The sequence below is a fragment of the Perca fluviatilis genome, chromosome 17 (assembly GCF_010015445.1).
Source record: "Perca fluviatilis chromosome 17, GENO_Pfluv_1.0, whole genome shotgun sequence".
Classification (NCBI taxonomy): Eukaryota; Metazoa; Chordata; class Actinopteri; order Perciformes; family Percidae; genus Perca; species Perca fluviatilis.
The window spans coordinates 3,714,053-3,739,671 of record NC_053128.1 but is presented as its reverse complement, the minus strand read 5'-3'; positions in this window follow the sequence as shown (position 1 = coordinate 3,739,671).

Below are 25,619 nucleotides of genomic sequence, written 5' to 3'. Positions count from 1 at the left end.
CCGAAGCCAAATAGTTATGGTGCCTAACCTTAAGCAAACTCAGACTAAAAACATAAGGGGCAACCTCTAGCTCACCCAGTAAGAGCGTGCGCCCCATGCAGGCTGAGTCCTCTGCAGCGGCCCGGGTTTGAGTCCAACCTTCGGCCCTTTGCTGCGTGTCATCCCCCATCTCTCCCACCTTTTCTCTCTATCCACTGTCACTTTCAAATAAAGGGAAAAGCCCTAAAAAATAATATTTAACAAAAAATAAACCCTGAAAATAATAAAAATAAATACAAATTGTTATTCTTTATTATTCCCATAATGGGGAAATTGCCAGTCTGTTTACTTAATCACAAAACACAACAGCAGAAAAAGAAAACACAACGGCATTTGGTGAGATGTAAACCATAAAAGGTAGGTACATATGTATAAGTATTGTATGTTATATTGCATTTTGTAGTGTACAACTCATAAAATGCCTTTATTTTTGAGAGCGTCACACAGGCTACTGATACAGTAGGCTAGTTTGTGTGCATGTGTTTCAAACTAAATACTTGCTGCATCAACGGATTAATGCGTAAAATATACATAATTTATTTAAATTAATCTTCTCCAGCCAAAATCTGCACAGAAAATAAAATGCTGTTAAAGCAGGGAAGTCAGTAAATCAGTCTGCATTGATCTATGAATGAATGTGGGTGATTCTTACAGTAGGCCTATCTGCTCTCCACAGCTGCTTTATGCTGTAGGAAAAGCTTCTCCTTCAGTTAATAAAATGCCAGCAGCCATCTGAAGGTACCAGGACTGATATGGTGATAAATTTGCAGCCTGTGAGAAGTGCAGCACCATAGTGCCGGTGCCGGTAAGCCCGGACGTTGACTGTGTTGACCTTCTTTAAATCACCTAAAACGACCCCAGGCTGCTTCAGTACAACAATGACTGCTCGGTTATAACTTGATACTCTGCCTTTTCATGAAGGGGACGTCCCGTTACCAGCGTTCATCATCAGCCTCTTTTCCAACTTTCTTTTAGCAAAAGTATTGTCGCATGTTTTATCCTTGAAACACATTTCAATACAAACACTGTTGTGTAACGTTAATTAGATTGAGTATCTAATTAACTTCATCATTCTGTATGCCAAATTTTATATTCACAAGCAGAAATGTTCTGTAGCACTTTGAGATTCTTTTATGAAAAGTGCTTTACAAATAAAAAGGCCATGAGAGGGGGGTGAATTGAAAAGATTAACGGTAAAAAAAAAAAAACTAGCTGTTTAAGTTAACCCAACAAAAATTCAGTGCACAGTAGGCTAAACAAGTGCTAAAACTCCTCCTAGCAGTACCATTTCACCAAACAAAAAAAGGGTGGGGTTGGTTACCATTATTAGGTGGGGGTCCGGCCGAAAAGGAATGGTAACTGGCAGGATTGCTTATATACACTGATTAGAATGTGTGTTAATGTGATAAGGCCCTATAATATGACCACGCCATACTCGGCCACACCCCAAACATTTGAACCAAGGTAAACTCGTGAGGTGAACCGAAAACCCCAAGCCCCCCCCTATTGTGTAGGTAAAAACCGCATAATTGTTTTTGACCTATGCTTACACTAATTGGTTGTGTGAGGTATCGTAACTGGGGTTCCTTTAATTGGACATTTTGCGTCGAGTGCCGTAATGACGGTCGAAGCGGCTTCGTAACTCCGACGTACGCAAGGGGCGGCCCATCGCCTCGCAGCTTTAATTATTATTATTATTATTATGTTCTAATTCATCTCCTAATTTTGTACATTTTCTCATAGAATTTAAATCTCTACTGAAGTCACTTAGATTGTTGGATAACAAAAAAAGTATTAAAATTGTGGAAACTGTAGAGCTTTTTTCCCTAAAACCTCTACTAATTGTAAATTTGTTTTCATGTACCTCTTTTTATTTTTTTTCTATGTAATGATTATTGTTGTATTGCTTCGTATGTTTTTTATTTTAATCTTCATAAATTTGTGTAATGTGCTATTACAGTTTACCTGATTCTCCGTATACTGCATTTTGTCAATAAAAAACAAACAAAAAACAAGGTGAGATACATTGGAATTATTGCTAAAACAGTGTCTGTCCAATTGTTGTTTTATTTCTATGGTTATCACAGTTACTACCTGATAGAAAATCATACTCCATCTGTCTTTGTGTACAGATTTCTGGTGATGTTTCGAAGACCAGTAATGTGACCGAGAGTATTTAATTGGAATAATCACCACACCTGCGGCTCTATATTCACTTTTGCCCAGCCCTTTAGCACATTGCGCTGCTGTAGGCTACATTATGAACCAAAAAAGAAGGTGCACATGAAGATGCTCATACAGTCCGTGCACCTAACCACCTTGTTTGGCATTTATTATTCAAATTTCAACTGAGGGTGCAACATATTAAACTGATGGTGCAATGCATGCTTTGCACCCTCGTAGAACTGGGCCTGGTCCCACTTTGTATTGTAATGGCTGCATAGCCATTTCCTTCGGGATGAATAAAGATTTATTTTATCTTTGTCTCCGCCCAAGTAGCAGAAGTAGCAGTGCTTACAGATGGCTGTGTCTCATGTGACCTTGTTGTTTGTACACGTTGTGACTATACAAATCACAACATGTAAATAGGAACATGTTGGCATTATTTATTTCTATTTTATTAATTTTTTGGGCTTTTCCCTTTATTAGTAGTAGAGACAGTGGATAGACATGAAAAGGGGAGAGAGATCAGGGATGACATGCAGCAAAGGGCAGCAGGTCGGATTCAAACCCTCTCTCTGCTGACATGGGGCGAACGCTCTTACTGGGTGAACTAGAAGCCGCCCCAATGTTGGCGTTATTTTGTCACTTATTGGGAGCAGTAGGCTAGATGGAGCCGGTTACCTCCAGGATCTGTGCTAAGCTAGGCTAGATGGAGCCGGTTACCTCCAGGATCTGTGCTAAGCTAGGCTAGCGGTTGGTGCGTCAGACAGAGTTACAACACGCACGGAGATGAGAAGGGTATGTATGGACTTATCTAACTCTGGGGGATACGGGGAATAAGACAAAGTCCCAATAAGTCGGCGTGTTCCTTTAAGTCGTAATGCTCCCTTACAGCGGACAGGGATTGACCAACAGCTGCACATGGCACCTCATCGGTACCAACTGCAGTGTCAATGTGATGCAAGGCTTTTTTCCCACAATAACTTTTATTTGAAGTTTTTTTTCTGCACAATATTTTTTGACAGTAATCTGACAGTCTAAAATGAACCAGACAAGTATACAATAAAAACATGACCTGAAATGTGACTGGCGGAATAAAACCGTTTGGATTTTTATCTTGAACTGTTCTATCCCTATCTATCCAATTAGCGACAAGGAATCATTGTCCAATAAATACCTACCTATTTCAGTTTGAGTCTCACTAGTCTTGCTTTGCCAGACCTTCCTCCACAGCACTGCGGAGGAAGGTTTGGCTGGTCCACACAGCATTCTGGGATTGGAGAAAAATGTGCTCTGGTTTATTGGCATTTCTTTAAACCAATCACAATTGGTATGGTCGGTGCTAAGCACCGGGAAAAGCCACGGTGCCATTGCAAAATAGCCTCAGGAAGGAACTTGTTTTGGTAGAACATGTGTACGTTCTAAAGTTGTTTTAAAATTCCAACACAAACAAAATGTTAGGTAACAGACATCCCACTGAAAAGAGTGAAATCTGGCGGAAATGGAGCAATCCCGAAAGTAGAACGTCGTGGATATAGACCATAGACTGTTAACATTAATGGACAAAGCATCTGGTTCGGCGAAGTTCTGCAAATGCGGAAGTGCCTTAAACCTGCATTCTATCTGAATTCCAGCAGGGGGCGACACGTGCGGTTGCATAAAGGAGGTCGGTTTCTGTAGAAGTCTATGAGAAAGTGACTCACTTCTCACTTGATTTATTACCTCAGTAAACATTTTCATAATGAGATTGTGGTCTCAATTGCTATTAAGTCTTCTGCAATACAGAACGATGTTCATGTTTTGAATTATGGTTTCGTTGATTTTAAAATCGTCGATAAAGCAGGGGATGTTTTAGGGCGTGGCTATGATGTGATTGCCAGTGAAAGTGTGTAACATAATGTGGCTCCTCCCTCACTCCTCCCTCTCGTCTAAAATTGTCACCAGAATGGTTGCGCCCGTAACGGCAAACTCGACGACTCATAGCAGATCTCCACAAACCAATGGGTGACGTCACACATGCTCTGTCCATTAATATTAACAGGCTATGATATAGACTAGAGTCTCACCAAATGCTGTTTTCTCTTTTGCTGTTGTGTTTTGCAAATGTCTGTTGTATTTTCTGTTTGACTATTGTGCTTCGCCCTTCAGGGCCACCGTAGCTAATGGATCCCAGGGTGGGATTACCAAGTTCCACACCACATACAAGTACTGCATCCATCAATTGTAACAAATCCGAAGAAAACAAATGCAGTTGTTCTTTACGGCCAAAAGGCTCCACTGCGTTAAAAGTGTGAAACTAATATGCCTCTCTGCAGAGCACTAGGGTAGGGTGAAGTTTTTTCTAATGCGTACTGTAGTTTTGTGTTCAGATATTAAAATCTTTAAAGCTCTTTTGGTTTTTCCAACATAAACCAGACAACAGAGACATTTCAGCATGTAGACAATATATGTGCTGCTGCAGTTTATGCAAGATAAGATTTTATGGTGCTCTTTTTACCAGCACGTGGATGTGTAAAGTATTTTAGTGCCTGACGAGTTTTAACATTGTGCACAGTGGCCACAGTGGAAAAAGCCAGTAGCTTGACTGAGCAGCCAGGAGACGGTGTAAGGTGGTTTTAGTGTCAGAATGAACCAATCTGTCTCTTAGCTTGCAACCGTTAAAATGAATGTCATTCAATTCTCTGTGGAAGAGACCAGTGTTCTGCTTTTTATACTTGGCACGGCAACTGTTAGCACAGTTGGGGGGTGAACGAACAAAACAAAGCTAAGAATCTTGGTGGAGTGGAGTTCCTTTATTCAAGTACTAGTTTGGTAGGGAATAGTCTCGCATTGCCAGACCTTACTCCACAGCGCTGTAGAGTAAGGTCTGGCTCCCCCACACATACATTGGACATATGGGCCTTTTGGGGGGGGACACACAGATGAAGCTGGGGGTCCTCCCCCAGGAAATTTCTCTATGCAGGAAAAACCCTGTAGGAGAAAAAAAAACGCTCTGGGTTGTTTGCATTTCTTTAACCCTTTAACCCGGGTTGTCTTTTTTCTGGGTCAAAATGTAACATTTTGGTAATGATGGTTTTGTCACTTTTTTCGACATTTAGTCACTTTTTCCGATGGTTTTGCCTGTACTGTTCTGTGCTTTTTTATGGGACATTTTTGTTGTTTTTGAAACTTTCTGACATTTTCTGACAAATGCTATAAAATTGAATAAAACACCCACATTCAATGAAAGTAGCTGATCATTTATTTTACTTGTGAAGAGTGTTGTATGGAACCATCCACGTTATTTCTTTTGACAATTTGGTTGAAAGAAACCCAAATTTCTGATGTAGAAACTTTTTTTAAAAAGGGTCAAATTTGACCCAAGGACGACCGGAGCATTAAACTAATAAACTACTCACAATCGTCTTGGGCGGTGGCTCTGCAAAATGGTCTCAGGAAGGAACTTGTTTTGTTGGAACATTTGCACCCCGCAACAGAAAACGCCACATATTCATTAAATGAAGTTAACTGTTCACACAATACAGTACCGTGAGCTATTTAAATTAACTGGATACATTGTTAATTGTAATTTGCTCAGTGTATCGCCGTGTGTATCGCCGTGTGTAATGCCGTGTTTTGTCCATAAAGAATCCCCGCCAACGTCCCATTTAGATAGTACAAACAGTTAGATAACATTTTTATTTGTAATGTATCTTTACAATCATTCCCCAAAAGAACCAAGCAGGCCTGCCTTATTGCAAAATCCAAATTTTCTTTGAAACTTGCCATTTTTAGCTGGGAAGTTCTGGTCGTTGTTTCCCGTAGTGGACAGAGTTTAAGGGGGTGATATAATGATTATATAGGGTATTTTACACTGTTCCTTAAGGGGGTATGGTTGGGCTGAAATTGTTGGGCTGAAAATTGCCCAAATACTATTTTATTAGGCCCTTAACTACCCTGTGAATATGGCTCTATTTGGAACAAGAGCTTTTCTTCCAAATATGGTATGCTCATGAATATTTTGAATGAGCTGCGCGCTGATTGGTTTGAGCAAATTACATAGAAACACATGGGAGACTCGACAGCAGGTCTCATATTTCAGACACTGCAAAATTATACATTGTTTGTCGGGCTATTTCATTATTAAATTCACTTCTGAGACTTTTTTAAGCGAGAAATCAACTATATAAAGCTCAAATATGGGCCGTTTTACGAAAATTGATGGCTAATTGCAAATTTGGTAAGACTGTGTCGGAGTTCAGCAGCGGTGCTGCCTGTGTTGCTGCCTCGCCGCCAGGCCTGCATTCCTTCACAGACCCCGGCCTGCTGTGAGCTCGATTGAGGTCCGTCAAGGCTGGCAGCCCACAGCACTCCATACCCGCGCTAAGTCACCGTTTTTTGGGCTAATGGACTACCAAACGACACTGCTCTGACAGAGCTCCAAGGCCTGCAAATCCCCTCTTCCTGCTAGCTAAATGGCCCGTGTGTGAGTGAGAAAAGGGTGAGTTTGCACGGGTATTTAGCACCGGATTAGCAGCCGTGATGGAGCTCAATCGAGCTCACAGCAGGCCGGGGTCTGTGACGGAGGACAGGCAGAGCGGCGATGTAGCAACCCAGGCAGCACCGGCCGCTGAACTCCGACACACAGTCGGACAAAATTTGCAATTAGCCATACATTTTCATAAAGCAGCCCATATTTGAGCTTTACATAGTTGATTTCTCGCATAAAAAAGTTTCAGAAGTGAATTTTGTAAAGGAATAGCAGAGATCTGCGTGACCTAGATTCAGAAGACTACCTGATCTCAGGTCAGTTGTGTAGCCTATGTAAATGTTGGAGCGTAATCGTTCTCTTAATACACCCATGGGCGTGACAAAGGTACAGGTCTTGGGATGCTTACGTAAGCTTTCAGCTTTGTTGAGATTCGCCCGTTTTCAGCAGCAGTTTCAAAATATGAGATTTTCATGGTAAAGGGGTGTCAATGGGATTTTGAGCTTCTATGTATGTCCTATTTACCCACCGAACTGTCGTTATTCAACTATGACAGGGTAAAATCGGTTTTGCATTCTATCACCACTTTAAGAACTGGATGAATATCCTGGAAATGAACAGTCGTTGATCCAGACCAGTTAGGGAAATACTGCTCAGTTTGGTTAGCCTGTAAGTAGTTCCCTATGCAGTTAGCTACAACAGCTAATCCAAGAAGTTTACTAGCTGATACTAGCGATTTCTAGTCGCCGACATATTTTGGGCTTCATTTAATAAACATAACCTGTAGTAGTACACAATCGTATGTGTATTGTTTTGATTAAAATGTACGGAATTACTTACGTTGCCTATTTATATCTATTTATTTCTATTTCTCTCTGTTAATCACCGGCGTCTGTACAGCATCAACAGGGGTCGCCATTGTTGTTTATGTGTGTGTGACGTCAAAAACTGTAACTGGGAGTACAACCATCTGGTACCAGTTCACGAGTAGTAAGTTACGGGTTTGACTGGCGTTCCAGGGCACTTTCACGGGGAGAAGGTTGTGAAAACACGAGTTACGGGTTGACTGGAACGCGCCCTAAAACACAGCTTAAAAGAATCTGTAACATTCCTTTAATAACACTGCATTTCTTGAAAGGTGCTAAATAAAATATTATTGTATTGTATTATTATGTATCGGCACATCTGTGTGCTACAGTATGTACGTGCCTATCTATGCCTGGTAGAAGAAGTAGAGCAGAATGTGGTTGCATGTGTGCGGTGTCTGTGCATGCTCATGTATAAATAACCCAGCTTACTCTTCTCATCAGTGACTGTGTGGTGTTTGCTGCTGCAAAGAAAATGTTCCACATGATTTATCTTCAGTCAGTAATGTGGCCCATTTTTATGCAAGCAAAATCCATCCTTATCTCTCTGCAGCTCTCTTTCTCTCTGCTTTGCTTTTGATTCCTTTTTTCCTCCTCATGGCAAGCACAGCAGCAGCATTTCCTTCTCCTCTGTGTCACCTCCCTCCCTCCCTCCCTCCCTCCATCTCCTGCTGCTTCCATCTTCGCTCCCTTCTCCGCTGTGTGTTTGCAGATGAAATGGGCAGCCTGCCAGTATTTCATATTTCTTGGCAGCAAAGAGGCTAGCCAACTTCCTGGGGATGGGGATGGGGAGCGGGGGGGGGGAGTTGGGGCTTGGAAAAGGTTACATTTGCACAATGTGTCTGTAAAAAAAAAAAAAAAAACAAAGAAGAGGTAGGGAGGGAGTGAAAGAAAAAAAAGAAAGAAAGAGAGGAAAAGCTGGGCTGGATCAGCTAAACGACTATACCGTTCTGGGGTAATGGAAAAAAGCCCTCGGGGGGGAATATTTAGTATGCAGGAGTATCGAGTTGCATGCAGTCATTACAATGATGTCTGTCCCTCTCTGTTTCTCTTTTTGTCTACCTTCTCTGGAATGTTCCCTCGCCTCCAACACACACACACACACACACACACACACACACACCTCGAATCATAGCAGTTTGGTTTGACAGGTTTCTGTCTGCGTTCCGTTCTGTTACTGCCACTGATTATAAACCAATAAATATCCAGCACAGAACAACTGTATGCTCTGTCCTGCTTTTCTGTCAGGTTTGATTGAATGTGGATAAATAGCGTGAGATAGAGGGAGAGTCTTGGAAAGACTGAAGAGGAGAAGATTCAGTAGTTTACCTCTACACTTCACTTCTCCATCCACACCTGTCTCTATGGAGAAAGCTAAGTAGAGAGGCTCTACAATAAATAACACGGTCTCACGGCAGTTTGTGTAATTGTCATGTTATTTTTAATCTATTGATTTGTGTACAACAACACGTTTATCTCGTTTTTTTTTTCGTGGTGGCCAGCACGAAATGGGAACCATCTATACGGAGGTTGGGTTTAGGAAAAGATTAACGGGGAAAGCAAACGTCACCCCGGGACACGATCCGCATTCTCTGGGGGACACGCGACAACAACAACAACAACAACAATGGGACGGTGGAGGTCGGGTTTAGGAAAAAAAAAACGGGGCAAGGACGACTCACACGGCGGGAGACGGCTGTGGGGGACGCGCCACAATAAAGTCCTGTATTGTTTGACCCATCCACCACCCCAACCAACCTCCTTACGCGGATTTTCGACATTTCATACTACTCACTACCGTAGACGTGCTGTGATCACGACATATGCTTCCCATTGAAATACATTAGTTTACATTTTCGTGCTGGCCACCACGAAAAAAATGAGATAAACGTCCCCGTGAACACGAATCAATAGATTAAAATAACGTGACCATTTCACAAACTGCCGTGAGACTGGGTTGTAATAAAACATACAGGAGTGGTGAGGGTATCTTTAACGATGCCACATGTATTAATAAATAAAAATAGCTTTATAAGATAATTGGTAATTGGTTCTTGACAGATGATGTAACACTCGCAATAACAAAAGTGCATTTTGGCTCTAACCGCCACCAGTATTTCATGGTCGAAGTCCCACGATGAAAAAGGTCGGACTACATGCCAACATAGTTTAAACCTGGAAAAAAAGGCAATGGACAGCAGGTCGAGGAGATAACAGAGAGGTGAAAAAAGATTCAATTTCAATTCAATTTCATTTATAGTACCAAATCATAACAATAGTTATCTATAAGACACTTTCTATAATTTACAAAGACCCGACATTTGCAATAATTCCCCCCCAAAAAAGCATTTAGTGCAAAAGTGGCAAGGAAAAAAGTCCTTATAGGCAGAAACCTCGGACAGACCCTGACTCTTGGTGGGCGGGCATCTGCAGGTGCTGGCTGGGGGGTGTGATGAACAGTGGCAATTATAGTAACAATAAAGATAATAGAACTATGACTAGAAATGACAGTTGTAACAGTTCAGGGCATAGTAGGGCGTAGCAGGGCATAGCAGGGCGTAGTAGGGCGTGGTCTGGGTTGCACAGTGGTGAGGTGCAAAGATTTCACTATGGCCAAGATATCAATGACCTTTGATTGGCCAAAATCTCCCTTCATGGCTAGATTATCTAAAGCCTGCCAACAGAGCCAAGCAGAGACGCAGAAGTCTAGTTTTCTCTTAGATCACTTGAATAACAGGCGGAAAGGTTAACGATAACGTAATCTATTTATATTAATAAAGGACTGGACTTTTGTTCTATATTCCCAAATATTCGGGATACTTTTTGTCCTTTCCTTTTATTTATGTGTATACATGCGAGTATGGGTGTAGGTGTGCGTATGTATATTATATATATATATATATATATATATATATATATATATATATATATATATATATATATATATATATATAAAAGTTTGGAACCTTCTCATTCAATGGTCTTTATTTTCATGACTATTTACTTTGTAGCTTCTCACTGAAGGCATCAAAACTATGAATGAACACATATGGAATTATGTACTTAACAAAAAAGTGTGAAATAACTGAAAACATGTCTTATATTTTAGATTCTTCAAAGTAGCCACCCTTTGCTTTTTTTGATAGAATGCAAACCCTTGGTGTTCTCTCAATGAGCTTCATGATGTAGTCACCTGAAATGGTTTTACCTTCACAGGTGTGCTTTGTCAGGGTTAATTAGTGGAAGTTTTTCCCTTATTAATAAAAAAGCAAAGGGTGGCTACTTTGAAGAATCTAAAATATAAGACATGTTTTCAGTTATTTCACACTTTTTTGTTAAGTACATAATTCCATATGTGTTCATTCATAGTTTTGATGCCTTCAGTGAGAATTTACAATGTAAATAGTATGATGAAATGAAAATAAAAAGGAAACGCATTGAATGAGAAGGTGTGTCCAAACTTTTGGCCTGTACTGTATATGTATATATATATATATATACATATATATGCATTTCAATCAGGAGAGACTTCGTTGCAGATATGCAAATATTTATTGTAGATAAGCATGATATGAAATGTACATGAAATGTACAAAGTCTTTGGGGATTAGACTCCATCATTAAAATATTTATTTAGTGTCTAGGCTCCGATGGAGCCTGATGGCGAGAGGGAACCAGGAGGCCCAACGAAGGACCCGTCCTCCGGAAAGGGACTCCGGTTGCAATGGATGATGACGCCCGGAGGTGGAAGGGGAGGAGGAGGGTTGCACGTTTGTCTGAGAAGCCAGCTGATAGCAAGGAGAGAGACATTTAAAGCAGGATGTCATGCTGTGATTGGATCATGAAAAAACACCTCTTAACAGCTGAAAAGACTTAGGGAGAGATAGTGGTGATTGCAGCGATTAGAAGTCTTCCTGAAAGAATTTGCGCTGAGCTTCATGTATGTACGTATATAAATGTTGTCATGCCTCTTAATACTGCAATATGTTTTATACATGGATTTGTTTCCAATAAGGAGTCGGTGGGGAGGGTGGGGTGGGCGAGGCGGGATGAGGGAGAGCTTTAGCGAGTGTGAATGCTGTATTGTCTTTGTTTCGTCTCGAAGACCCCCTCGAAAACGAGATGCTTCATCTCAAGGGGTTATCCTCCTAACAATAACATTTCAAATTAAGAACTTTGGTTTAGATTTTAATATTAAGTGCTGGATCCTTCCTTTTTTAACTAACAAAACTCAGAGAGGGAGGGTGAATGGATGCATTTCAGGAGAATTAAGCTCATCTTCAAGGTCCCCTCAGGGCTGCGTCCTTTCTCCGCTACTCTATCTTCTATATACTAATAACAGATTAATTTTAAAGTTTGCAGACGACTCTGTCATAGGCAGTCTTCTTCATGCTGGTGAAAACAGCCATGGTCCTGTTGTTGATGAGTTCGTACAGTGGTGTGACAGTGCATTCCTTCAACTGAATGTAACAAAAACTAAGGACATGAGTATTGATTTTAGGCACAAGCTATCAACCCCTGACATTAGAATCATCATGGGACAGGTTGTAGACTTTGTAGATAACTACAAGTACCTGGGGATTTTTATTGATGACAAGCTGAATTTTAATTATAACACTGATATGCTATGTAAAAAGGGCAAGCAACGTTTGTTCTGCCTCCGGAAGTTATCTCAGTTTCATGTTGACAAGACCCTCATGATCCTATTTTACAGATGTTATATCGAGTCCGTTTTAACCTTTTCTTTAATCTTTGTACCGGAACCTCAGCATCAAGGCCAAAACGCACTATCCAGGATAGTGAAAGTGAGCAGCAAGATCTTGGAGGTACAGCAGAGTATGCTAACTGATTTGTTCAACAGACAAGTAGGGAAGAAAGGCTGAAGCCATTCTGTCCGATAGCGATCACCACCTTTACTCTGATTTTCAGATTTTGTCTTCTGGCTCCAGGTTCAGATACCCAGGTTCATGAGAAGATCAATACCAGTTTCACCTATGTGTGTTCATTACATAGATTGGTCAAATACATGTTCAGTGTCCACAATCAGCAGACACAGACCACGTTCACACTAATACGCGTCACACCACTGGAGGGGAAAACAATCGGTGCCACAATATGCTACCAAGGGATGAAACGCCAACAAAACGCCTGTAGCTAGCTAAATACTGAGTGTCAGGATTCCACAGTTTTTTCATTCTTCCCTGACGATGCCTCACATCTTATTGCCTGTATCCACTTTTGTCTTCTTAAAGGCTCAGTTTTTCGGTCCGGCAACTTATAAAAACATTGTTAATTGTTCTTTCCCAGCTATTAGGTTTTTTCTGTTGTTTGCTAGCAGAGGGAAACGGAATTAACAAGAGGCACCTTCACACAATAATACCAATAACTTGTAAAAAAGAAAATTGATAAATTATTACAACTTCTTTCACTACTAATTGCTGTTAAATGACAAAAACAACCACTAGATGGGAAAAGGGTGTTTTACAATAACTTTGAATGCACCATGAGGCTTAGCAGTTTCAAGTAAACGCACCGTCTGTGTTGTTTTTCCAAAAACAGACTGTTGTAGGTCACGGTTTTTGAATCCTCTACAGTGAAATACAGTCACAGTTTACACGTCTAGCTGTCAGCTTTTTTACCGTGTTTAATCCAGCTACTAGCTAACGGTAGGCTAACGTAACCTGATACCAAGTGTAATGTTAACTAGAGTCACTTCAACAAGTCTCTGTTTCCACCCATCCAGACTAAAACGCAATCCCCGAATTTTCAAACTAAAACGGGGTCAGCTGCAAATTCTGTGTGTCTCCGTTTTAGGTATTCTAAAACGACAGAGTAGTTTGACAAAAGTTATGCGTTTTAAAACGAAAGCGTATTAGTGTGGAAGTAGCCACAGTAAGCAAGTAGCTGGTGAACATGGAGCATTTAACAGCTGAAGAGCCAGATATTTCCTTCAGGAGTTGGTGGGAAACAGTGCTAAAGGCCAGTATAAGATTAGGACCTGCATTAGTCAGGTGGCCATAATCACATTCCAAATTAACTATAATATGCTGTGCCTGTAAATGGTTTGCTGATGATATGTCAACGTTCAACTTTACAGTTAATGCAGCTTTAGGAATCATCATTTTGTCAAACAACATAACTTTGACAACAAAGCAGTAGGGATGTCACGAAAACGGATAATTCGGTACCAAGACGGTTTCAACATTCTTAAAACGTGACGGTACTCGTTTTTCTGCAGTGGCGTAGGTATCGTTGGAAACTGAGGTTGCAATACTTCCGGAACTGATGGGGGTAGCATAAATGCTTAAGTGTTTTAGTCGGTCCACAAGTGGTAAATAACGCCTACAAGCACACGGGAAAAACTACAGAAGATGAGAAGAAAGTTGGTACGAGTTGAATATGGAAATACCTCGCATTCAAAGCTGATGACAACGGAAATTTAAATAATGCTCTGAAGCCAGTGTGCAAATGATGCCATTGTTCATTTCAAACAAAGGGAGGAAACACCTCGAATTTGGCAAAGCACCTGAAAGGCTAGCTTTCCTGTGTTCCCACAGCCCTATGTTCCAACATTTCTAAGATTTGTTTTCTACTGAAAATTAAGCCCTATGTTCCAACAGCCCTATGTGCCCACATTTCTAAGATTTATTTTCAAAATTAGGCCCTATGTTCAGATTTTATCCCTATTTCTCCCAATTTGGTAGCCAGTTACACCCAACCTATTATCCAGTGGCAATGGACTACAGATGGACCCTAACCCTAACATAGGGTCTATTTTTTAGAAATGTGGGAACATAGGGCTGTGGGAACATAGGGCCTAATTTTCAGTGGAAAAAGAAATTCTTAGAAATGTGGGAACATAGGGCTGTGGGACCATTGGGCTGTGGGAAAATAGGGCTGACCCCCCTGAAAGACAGCCAGGTTCTCTTCTAAGAATTCAAGGTGAGTGAGTTCAAGTCATATTAACATCATTTACAAACTGTAACACTTCTAATCCTTGTCCTGAAACACATGCCCTAGATTACGTTTGTTAGAGGCAGCTGGCATCGTTGCCTTGAAACCAGTTAACGTCATGCTCCATGTAATATTTGCGGTAGCCAGTTATTTGTTAACGATGGTAATGCATGGCAACGTTATAAACTACCTCCTAATGGGCTACCATGCATCGGCATTCAGCCTGTGTCCTGTCACCGAAATGTAGCCCAATGTCACTGGATTTAATAATTATGGAACGGTTTATGGTTTTAATAAATCTTTTTGGCCTGCCACCATGTTAGTGAATTGAAACTAATGCTTGCACTCAGAGTATATGTGTGTGTTAGTGCCTTAGCACCTGTAGCCTCCACTGTTTATTAGTCATTTTCATTTTTCAATGTTTGATATTCTCTCTCTCTCTCTCTCTCTCTCTCTCTCTCTCTCTCTCTCTCCCAGTATCAGCCAGGATTTACAGGATTGAAAGTCAAGAGTGTTGAACTTTTGCCACTATTGTTGTGTTTTTATTGTGTTCAAATGTTTAAATAAAGGAATTAATGCTGAAGTATTGTTTTTGTTAGATTTTTTTCACACCATGGCCTCGACTTTGGTATTAAAGGTGCTCTAAGCAATGTCGCGTTTTTTAGGCTACAACATTTTTTGTGACATACAGCAAACATCTCCTCACTATCCCTAGCTGCCTGTCCCCTGAACACACTGTAAAAAAACACGGTCTCTGTAGACAGCCCAGGCTCCACAAACGCCAACAAAAACAAATTTTGCCAACCTGCACCACCAAACATAACAAACAGTCTTCTAGCGTTCCAGCCAATAACTGACAAGAAGGATTTGGGGGTTGGGGGGTTAGTGCACGGAAGCACGGAATGGAGGGAGACGGGACGGATGAGGAGGAGGGAGGGGCGAGCTAGCCTCGTTTTGTTTGAAAATACTTCGAACTTCAACAAGAAGTGCCGTCACCCAATATCGCTTAGAGCACCTTTGAGTATCGTGTACTTTTGGTGGTATCGGTACCGAAAACTGGATTTTTGTTATCGTGCCATCCCTACAAAGCAGACATGATCTTCACTTTGAAGGATCAAGCAAGTTCAAAGTCTGTTGAAGTTGATTTCCATGATGTTCTTAGCTTTTTAGTCACACAGGTGTGTGTCTGATGGGATGGCAATGTCAATTAGTTGGTCCACAACTTTAATCCAGACTAAATTTAACTACTGGATGGTTTGCCATGTCATTTTAAGAAGACATTCATGGTCCACAGAGGATGAATCGTACTGACTTTGGTGATTCTGTGACTGTACATTTCATGATGTACTTTTAGCGTTTAGTCACATACTGTCGGTGTGTGTCTCATGGGATGGCACTGTCAATTAGTTGGTCCAAAACATTAGCCCAGACTAAAATAACTACTGGATGGTTGGCCATGTCCTTTTAAGAAGACATTCATCGTCCCCAGAGGATGAATCCTACTGACTTTGATGAATCTGTGACTTTTCTATCAGCACACCATGAGATTTAAATTTTTTTGGTACAGATTGAAATGTCCTGACAACTATGGATTGACAATGAAATTGATATGGAAATTTGGCTCAGACTTTCATGTTCCCGTCACAATACATAGTATTCACAATTGTAAGCATGTAAGGTTAGCATTTAGCTCGGGTTTTCTTTTGTTATTTGGACTATTATCTGTCTTCAGTATTTTCATAATGTGGTTTTTTTTCCACAATTAGTGTTGCACTGTATATTTTACTGAATGCATTTAGGTCTTACACTTTTTACTCCTCATTACTGCACAGTGAGAAGACTCATCAAAATGAAAAATTAGCAATGAAACACTGTTCCAACCCTGCTTTTCAACAGTGCCTTCGAAATAACAGCCTCCACTGCTGCAATGATTCTTTCCCTGCCTCACAGAGAAACACACACACACACACACACACACACACTAAAACACCCTCCCCTCTGCCTCCTCCGCTCCCTCTCCTCTTTGCTGTGCAGCTTCTATAATTCAAACTCTGTCATGCTCGTTCCAGACTGCTGGCTCCAGTCTCTCTCTCTTTCTCTCTCTCTCTCTCTCTCTCTCTCTAGGAAAAGAAACGAGAAACGAGGGGGGAAAAAAGCTCTTTGAGGGACAAAGCTGACAGAACCACACACAGACGAATACACCAAGCTGAACTAAATAGCAAATGTGAAAAAGCCTGCTGTGCATTCGGATTCTTGCAGGAACACTGAGCATCATCTGCACTCTTCTACTCACTCTACTCTATGTTTTATGTATACTCGTTATTTTACTTTTTGTATCTCCCTCATCTCTAAAGGAGAGCATGTTAATTGACCATTTTAATTGTCCACTTCAAGAGGTACATTTAGTCCCTGCTATTGGTCAAGCTCTAGATTGTATCTTACACATCCCATAATATTATTTGATAGAATATTTTTGTCAGCTCTACGTGCTTCCAACCCCCGGTAGTCAAGGCTGATGCCGTTTGTTATTTTTGGGAAAAGGGTCACGTGATAGAGCCGCGAAGAATCAGGGTGACTCAACAGAGAGGAAAAAGAGAGAGAGATTGCGCGAACCAGACTACAGAGACATTGGACCCTATTTTACCGATCTGCGCCCATGGCATGAAGCGCCTGGCGCAGGTGCGTTCAGGGCGTGTAAGAATCCACTTTTGCTAGTTTGACGGTGGAAAAAAGGGTCTGTGTGTCAGGTGCATGGTTCGAAAGGGTTGTACTTAGTGTTTTCATTAATCAGGTGTGTTTTGGGCGTAACATGCAATAAACCAATCAGAGGTCATCTCCCATTCTCTTTAAAAGCCAGGCGCATTTGGACCTTGGCGCATTGCTATTATGATGGAGGATTTGCTGAGCAGGAAGGAGAAATTTTCAGGAGAAGAAACTGATCTGCTTGTCCGTGAAGTGAAAGCGCACAAGCAGATCATATCATAATACTATTTCATTGTACTATTTTTATTTTTTAATCTTTTGCATGTTTGTGTGCTGCTGCGCGTCCCTATGTGTGTAAACAAGTATAGTGCATGGGCCTAGGAGCATTTTACTAATGCGCTGTTAAAATAACAATGAAATGCTGCGTTATTGACTTTAGACCAGGTTTTTGTTGGTCAATGGCGCGTTCACTTCCCGCTGCCTCAAGACAGCAATATGCCAAGAATGCACCTGAACACACCTCCCTGTAAGACCAGCACGCCCAGAATGCACCTGAACACACCTCCCTGTAAGACCAGCACGCCCATGGGCGCACAGATGGGCTTAACTGCATTTGCTATTTAAACGACGTGGGTGCTGGACGGGAAACTGACAAATGCGTCGGTCTTAAAGTAGCAAAGACACTTGCGTCGGGCTTTGCGCCAGGTGCAAGGTAGGGCGCATTGTGCTGCGAGCTCGGGCAAGCGAAGAGAGATAGCGTTTGAAAGGAAACATGAATGAGCAAAATAAAATGTAACTTCCGAAGCACATATAAATAACCATTGTGCACCCAACAGATGATTTTGTCGAGAGTGTATATGGTTGAAATGACAATAAAACACGCTTGAGTTGAGTTGAATGCCTCTGTCGGTCTGTCAAGCGGTAGGCGTGGCTTGGGAGTGGACTCAAAGAAGCGAAGCAGGTGCATTCTGGGATTTGGTGTCTTTCATCCATATAAGCCAAAAACACATTTTCTGGCTTTTCTCGGCCTAGAAGGCACCAATTTCATTTTCTTTTCACATTTCTACTACATAAGTGACCCAATTTAAAGATATATTCAGCTTTCCAGCGGTGAAATATTCCTTTAAGTAGCCTAGTCATTGCTTTCAATAAATAGTTCATGAACCTTCATTTGACTAGGTTTTACTGACCCCAGCCATCACGCACCGCGCCGTCACATCCTGCGCCACCCACCACCACAAGTAAATTCTCAACCTGTGGGAAACACTGTAGAAGATTATATATATAGATTATATAATTAATGTGGTTGTTCTGGAGCTTTGATCGTATCACATGATCTTCAGCAGCAGGTTTTAAGCCAACATTAATGAAAAGTTCATGTTGAAAGAAGTGCTCAGAACAAAAGTAAATTTGTTTAAAATTTACTGGGCAAACTCTATGTGGTTATTACAGTCATTTGATGGGAGTGCAAGCTCCAGAACAACAATTAAGTGGACCTTTTGGTGAAACTGTTTTTGCAAATGTATACAGTATAACATCATCTGAACTTGGAGAATATGCATTTATAACAGAAAGCAGGTGTGGAGTTTGCAAGACATGGATGTTTATCACCCAGTATAAGTTGGAGTCTAAAATGTACCGTTATGAAAATAGGCTTGGTGGTTGGGGTTTTAACATGTAAAATATTAAAATGCAATTAACATTTACTCAGTTACTACAGACACAGTGTAACTAATAGAGAAATTATTATTTTCCCCTCTACATTGCTGACAGCTTCACTACAACAGAGTAGTTCTGCCCATCTCTTCTCTTTTCCTTCAAGATCTTAGTGTGTTAGTGCCTGAGTGTCTTTGGAGATGGAGAGCTGATGGACATAACGTCCTTCTTCTTGTCTGATGACCTCCACACCTGATTGGCAGGACACACTCACATACTGTGGCTACCGTTGGCCTCTCTGGGGTAATTGAATCATAATAGAACATTTTCTGTGGCCTGGCCTGGCTCATTGCCCCGCTTGCTCTGATGATGCAACAGCAACAAAAGAAATGGTTCCTTTAGTCACATCAAAGTCATCTAGGACCATAGCAGCCATGAAATTGCTTCATTTCTCAAAATCCAACAAATGTTCTAAATTCACACACATTGGATGGATTGCCTTGAAATATATCTACAGGTAAGCACATCCTCAGCCATAACCCCAAAACATTCCTGACTTCCTTTTTGACATTTGTCTTTTTCCCCTTTGCGCCAGCTCTCAGGTGAAGTTTCAAGTCCTTTTGGATTAAATAAATACCGCCAAAAGGACTTAACTGCTGTAATGTTGGACAAAAAGTTCAAACCTTATAGCTGGAGAATCATGTTAATTTTAGTCTGGATCAGCTGCTATAGCTGGCACCATAGTCTTGACCATAGCGAAACCTTCCTCCACAGCGCTGCGGAGGAGAGTCTGGCTCGTCCACATAGAATTCCAGGATGGGAGAAAAACGTGCTCTGGTTTATTGGCATTTCTTTAAACCAATCACAATCGCATTGGGCGGCGCCAAACGCCACACGGAGCCGCGGTGCCGCTTGCTAATTAGCCTCGGGAAGGAACTCAGATTGGACAGATAGTCTAGCTAGATCTCTGGATTTACCATGCAGAGATCTGAGGATCAGTTAATATAGTCCTCAGAATTCCACCGGAGTTTACAATTCAAACACAAAGAAAGCAGAAGGAAACAGACATCTGGCCGAAAAGAGGTGCATCCGGCTGAATTTCCAGCGGCAGCAGCGGGATCCCGGAAGTGGAACGTCTTGGATATATACCACTGGCCCCATGACCAGGTGGTGATGGAGTGGCAGAGTACATTTCATCAGCCATCAACAGTCGCATAGGGTAAACGTACCCATTAAGCCCACCAAAATCTGAGTTCAGTTATTTTTCCTACATACTGACATAGTTTAACAACATAATCATTTGTTAAAATGTAAGATTAATCTCTCATTTGAAAATAAATTAATTTATTTGTGTATGTTTTATCATATAAAATAAAGATATTTTATGAATAAATTCAAAAGTCTGGCATGGGCTTAATTGGTACAGTGGCACCATTTATGCCCACATGTGTTCCAAATAAGCCCACAACAAAAATGATTGACAAAATATAAGTAATTATTATTTTACAGTTAGTGAAAACACCAAATATTTATTCAATAATATGTCTTACATTAACAAGTATCTAAAAAAACATTTCATTTTATGTTTGGCTTTAGCCAATTTGTCACTTGAACCAATAACGACCATCATCAAACCACAAACATGACTTGAGACTACATTTAAGACTACAATTATTATTCTGATAAGCTACATTCATAGGTTTTATTTTTTTTTCAATATTGATAATATAACAATTTTTAAAGTAGTAAAAACACTGACACTGAGTCATTAACCTGTCTTACGTTAACATTTAGTTAAGTATTTTAAAAAAAATTGTTGGCATGCATTTGCCAACTTATCACCTACATTTTAACATCAGATATCAAACATGACTTGCAAAACAGCTTATAAAGTACAGCATTTTGATTTCTTGGTGGTTTGCCAGGTGAAAAGGGTCAGCACCCTGCAGGTTAGCCCGCCAAAGAATGAACCTCCGACATGCCTTGATGATTTTAGATGCTGCAATTCTTCCTGTTTGTTGTCATTTTTCTCACTGTAAACAAATGATTATGCAAATTAGGTTACATAACAATACTTCTGGCCAGTGTGTGATTTGTGACGTACTCTTGTTAATGACGTCAGTAAGGTAAAAGAACATCAAAGTCACAGGATTACAGTAAAAATGACAAAATTACAAATCTTTACATCAAAAATTCCTATCAAACTCATCATTTCTAGAATTTCCTATTGAAACACATGAGATGGGCTTAAATGGAACATACTGGGCTTAAATGGTTCTACAGTGACTACCGGGGAAATAAAGATGATATGTTAACACCAAAATGAAATAAATTTATAACGATATGCCTGGAGCCTAAATATGCTGTAACTTGCCATCATAGTTATCCCTCTGTTGCCAAACTTTCAGAATTATCAAGGTATTTTCATTCAAAGTTGGCTTGCGCTACCTGCATTTTAGCTCAATGTACCATTTAAGCCCACCTTGGAAAAAAAGGCATTTTAAAAAGTATTTAGCCCACCCAAACCATTTATTGTGTCTTAATTTGTAGATTGATGTAAAATGAATCAGAAAACATTAAATGTACATACTTAAAGTGATGGTTCGGAGTAATTTACCCTAGGGTCCTTTGCACCACGACCTCGAGCCAAACACCCCCCCAGAAGCTTTTTTCACCTGGGTCTAACATTGGGCGAGTTAGAGTTAGCAAGCTGAATAGCTTAGCGGGGCTAATGACCACGTTTGTATCTCTTAAATGACTAATAATGCCCGAAATGATACCAAAGGTCTACACTAGTACATATTAGGATGGCCGATACCATTTTTGCTTCCATACCGATCGATACCTGAACTTTGACGCATACATACTGATCCAATACCAGTGGCCTATATTTTATTATGTTTTAACACTGTATACTACTATCCCTGTATGGATGTGATATATTTCTATCTTTGTTGTCGGTCTGGCTTAGGTTAAACTCTTTGTGAAACATGAACAAACACAAACAATAATGCCGTAGACTTCTATTACCAGTCTGTCAAGTCAGTTATAACGAAAAAAACATAAATAAACTACTTTAACGTGATTTTCTTTAGGGTTTATTACATGGTATTGGATCCGTGCATAATCTCCAGTACTTCCCGATACCGATACCAGCCGTTTAGGTAGTCGAATACCCATACTGGTATCGGTATCGCATCTTCTAGTACATATAGGTTATGTAAACGATGGATTGGAAAGTTTGTAAGTACACCAGAAGTTTATGTAAATAACACTTGCCTGCTGGCTTCTGCTCTCTGCTGCTGTTGTTGCTGCTGTGAGTCTAACTGCAGGTAGCAGCAGCAGCAGCAGAGAGCAGAAGAGAGCAGGCAAGTGTTCATAAACTTCTGGTGTACTTACAAACTTTCCAATCCATCGTTTTATGAGTGCATAACCTATTTGTACTACTGTAGACCTTTGGTATCATTTCGGGCATTATTAGTCATTTAAGAGATACAAACGTGGTCCATTAGCCCCGCGCTAAGCTATTCAGCGGCTAACGCTACTCTACGCTAACTCGCCCAATGTTAGACCCAGGTGAAAAAAGCTTCTGGAGGGGGGTGTTTGGCTCGAGGTCGTGGTGCAAAGGACCCTAGGGTAAATTACTCCGAACCATCACTTTAACATTTTTAATCCTTTGGCAGTGTATCTATCAGTATGGCTATATTTTGACCTTGTGATTAGCTCGCTACGCTACATAGCAAAACCCATCTTTCAAAATGAAATCAAATAGTACAAATTGGCAAAAAACTACTTGATAATACACAGCAAACAAATCATTAATCTCTCAATTTACATAATATGAATGTACTTACCAAGTTAGTGGATGTAAATTGTTGAAAATAGATTCCTTCTGAGGGGTCCCAAAACACCAAAGTTTTGAGGCGACTTTATGTGAGCCTCCTTGAGACTTCACTGATGTAGGCTGGCATATCTCGACATTGACAAATGTGATTGGTTCTCAACAAAAACTGATGTGTAATTAAGAACTTGTTAGATTGGAAAAAATAATGAGTAGCATAAGACAGCCCCCTCTTTTTTTTTATTTACTTCAAAGTTGCAAGTGGGCTTAAATGGTGCCTGGGCTTAATGGGTACGTTTACCCTACACCTCAGCCCACCTAGGAATCATAATGTTCATGTTCATGCAAGCAAGTGAACAGCACCAACCATAGTCCAGGGTGCCAACAGGCCCAGCCACTACAGAAAATGACCATGTGGACCTGGGCAGGCAGCTCAACGTTCATGATTTCAATGTTTCAGAATTTGTTTCCTCCCTTTGTGCTTTTAAGCTGCAGGTTATACACTGCACCGAATGTGTGAAAGCAGGTGGGTGGGTGGATGAGGTTTCATGCCGCTCGCGCAAAACCAGAGGAAATCAAACATCCAAGGGTAAAAAAAAGGGTGATTACATGAAGGTGGCAATGAAATTGTCTAACTCAAGGGATGATGAGGTTTGGGAACTCCTGTCGTTAAGGGCCGGCGCTGGAATCGTCAACAAATTCAAGGAATGGCAAGAGACGTTTATGAGAAAATTATGAACAGCTCCACGACACATCATTACGCATCTGACATGCACTATCTCCTGTTGTGTGCTACATGTGTGAAAGAGAAACCCTGGACTATGTCAGGACGTAATTCCTTGAACATAGTCTGGAGTTCATACTTGAAAATGGCTATGGTCACATGGCGACCTGTGGCAGCAATAGGGAAGATTCTCTGATAATACCACTGTAAACTACACAAATGAGAAAGTAACTTATATTGAAGGAGTCCTTGAATGTGGTTTATTAGTTATGTGGCATTAATATTCAAGGGTATAATGTCATATTTTGAAGGGGGTGGGCTTGCTACAAGTCATTAGTCATTAGTTGTTAATTGTCATATTTACATTTGACAACTTTTCCATTGTTGGAATCATAATTTGTCAAAACTAAATAGAGGTGAACACAAAAGACATGCCAGGTTGATTTATAAGCTTTTTTACATTTTCCCTTTCGCTGTCAAGAGGTTTACTCATTTTCCAAGAAGAGTTGTGTTATAAGCCCCTCCGATGTTTAACTCCTTATATCATATTACAAGTTGAATGCTCTAGAATACCTATGCAAAAATAGCCTACGTTGACAATGAAGGCTCATTGTTTACGTTGGTCCTGTGACTCTCTTTCTGCCGGCGTCCCCTGTAAATTCTATAGAGAGCTACTGCTCCTGAAAAAAACAAGACTGGAGAATATTATCATCACCTTTTGAGTTAATATGACAAGCAGTCTATTGGATGTGTCTATTTACACATCCAGCAGACACAGAGCTACATTACCATTCATTTAAAGTTGTGATTTTTTTTTAACCTGATGGATGTAATTCCAATATTCATTCATTTTTTAGTTCTTTTGCTACTAAAGGCCTTTACACACTGGGGACGTGACCAATAAACAACACTAAAAACTTTTATACCGGCAGCAATGCAAATTTGCACCAGCTCAACAGTTTTAGGTCCTTCTGGGGACGCTTCTGAAGCGGGACAGAAAGTGACGGGAGATGCGGTGTGAGCGTACTAGAGAGAATGAACGGGGCAGAGGACAGGCCTGGATTGGGCCCCAATCGGGAGCACTGTCATGCTCTAGACGGGGTAGGACACAAAAGCAGAACACAGGGCGAGTTCAATAATACTAATGTTTATTAGAAAAGGAATAATGTAGATGGTGTTCCGTCGTGGAGGTTATGGGAATGAGTATGGGTTGGTTGTGGCTCAGCAGAAGTGCAAAACGGCAGGCGAGAATAGTCGGGAACAGGCTGGGGGTCCAGAGACACGGAGAGCAAGGCAGAGGTCGGCACGGGGAGTCCAAACAGAAGATCCAGTTGAGGAGGGAACAAAGGCAGTGGCCGGCGGGAGAATGGCGTCTAGGAGGCAGAACACAAAAACACGATGAGGAAAAAAAAGGCAAAACTATGGGAAACTCAGGATAATGACTAGAACTGGAGATAGCTAAATAATGCACAGGAACGCAAGTGATAGTTACAATTATCTGGCGGGGACTGAAAGCAGACCTCTCTTTAATATAGGGAGAGTGGCAATCAGCCCCAGGTGCGTGGACTGGAGAAGGTGTAGTAGATTGTAGTGATTGCAGCAGCCTTGGTGCCGGGGTGCCTTCAGTGGTAGTGGGAATTTAGGAAACTGAGGAACAAACAAAAAGACGGACGGAGACAAACAACACAGACACAAAAGGGGCAGAGGCAAGGGAGACACACAAAAGGGAAGGGGAGACAGCTCAGGGAGGTGGGGCCCTGACAGGACCCCCTCTCCTAGGAACGCCACCGGGCGGTCCACCTCGAGCATCAGGATGGCTTCGATAGAAATCCCGAATGACAGAGGGGTCCAGGATGTGGCGACGAGGAACCCAACTCCTTTCTTCGGGACCGTAGCCCTCCCAGTCTACCAGGTATTGGATCCCACGCCCCCGCCGCCGGGCATCCATCAGACGGCGGACGGTGTAGATGGGATCACCGTCCAGGTGGCGCGGGGCCGGAGGTCGCGGAGGCGGGGGCAACAGGGGACAGAGACGGATGAGCTTCAAACAGGAGACATGGAACACAGGATGTACTCTGAGGGTCTGTGGCAGTTTTAGTCTCATGGTTACAGGGTTTATTACATCTTGAATGACAAAAGGGCCCAAGTACCTGGGCTGGAGTTTTCTGGATTCTGTTCTGACAGGGATGTTTTTGGAAGCCAGCC